We start from the raw sequence: 1,267 nt of genomic DNA, 5'->3' as shown, positions 1-1,267 counted from the left end.
GAAATGCCGTTACTTTGGACAACTTCCTCTGCCCTTGGTCTTGTTTCCCTCGGTTGACAGCAGCCGCCCACCCCTCAGCTATATATATATATATATATATATATATATATATATATATATATATATATACATATATGTGTGTGTGTGTGTGTGTGTGTGTGTGTAGAATCTACTGGTCACTTTTTACCAGATACATATGTAATTGTAATAGCCACAATGCCCTCTTAACTTCTCGAATTCTTCGCGCTTTTTTGGATACTCTTGTCACAAGAAAGCCTCAAGGTCCAAGTGCAAGAAATTTGAAACGGTTATGATGTTCGGTAACGGGAAACGAACCCCCGTCACCATAATCATGACGAAGTTGCGTGATTATGCACTTGGATCTTAAGGCTTTGTAGTAACCAGGATTAATGGGGTACTCTATTAATCCTGGTAGTGACAAGCGTATCCAAAAAAGCTCGAAGAATTCGAGAAGTTAAGACGGCATTGTGGCTATTACAACTATATATATATATATATATATATATATATATATATATATATATATATATATATATATATATATATATATATATATATATATATATATATATATATATATATATATAAACAAAATACAATTCGCAATTTACGAAGACTCTTACAAACTTGGACTGACCTCAGGTAACGTTGTCCTTGAGTAAAGACGCGATGGTTTCTCACCCCACCGTGACCTGCGTCACCCGTTTATATAAGCTGCCCGGCTGATGACTTTCACCCCCAGTGACCCGTTATGCCATTAAATGGCCAAGGTTACGAGTCTGGAATTTCGTGGCGCGCTTATCGGATCGCCAGGTAAGCTAACTGTTATTTCTAGGAAGTAATGACTTTTTCCCTTTTGACTATTCCATTCCCCATGCTTGTGGTACCGAATTATTGATTGAAAGGAATGCTTGTGGTACTGAAATTATTATTATTATTATTATTATTATTATTATTATTATTATTATTATTATTATTATTATTATTATTATTAAGGGAAAGACGAAAGATCCAGCCTGTTGCTACACACTTGTAAACGCTTCTTCAAAATTTGTGAAAATTATTTTTTCGAAAGGCATGCTTGTGGTACGGAAATCGTCATAATAATAATAATAATAATAATAATAATAATAATAATAATAATAATAATAATAATAATAATAATTATTATTATTATTATTATTATTATTATTATTATTATTATTATTATTATTATTATTATTATTAATGCTTGGAAGACGATACA

General features: G+C 31.6%; 1 protein-coding gene across 1 annotated transcript in view; it reads right to left on the bottom strand.

Moving 5' to 3' along the window:
* Positions 1-763, bottom strand: part of LOC136843687 (uncharacterized) — a 19,041-nt gene extending 18,278 nt beyond the window's left edge. Inside the window, exon 1 of the mRNA XM_067112252.1 lies at positions 659-763. The gene's annotated coding sequence lies outside the window, so the exon portion shown is untranslated. The remainder of the gene's footprint in view (positions 1-658) is intronic.
* Positions 764-1,267: the final 504 nt, after the last annotated feature.

This window comes from Macrobrachium rosenbergii, chromosome 12 (assembly GCF_040412425.1).
Source record: "Macrobrachium rosenbergii isolate ZJJX-2024 chromosome 12, ASM4041242v1, whole genome shotgun sequence".
Classification (NCBI taxonomy): domain Eukaryota; kingdom Metazoa; phylum Arthropoda; class Malacostraca; order Decapoda; family Palaemonidae; genus Macrobrachium; species Macrobrachium rosenbergii.
Note: the sequence above shows the minus strand (reverse complement) of the source record. Positions and strands in the feature narration are given on the sequence as shown.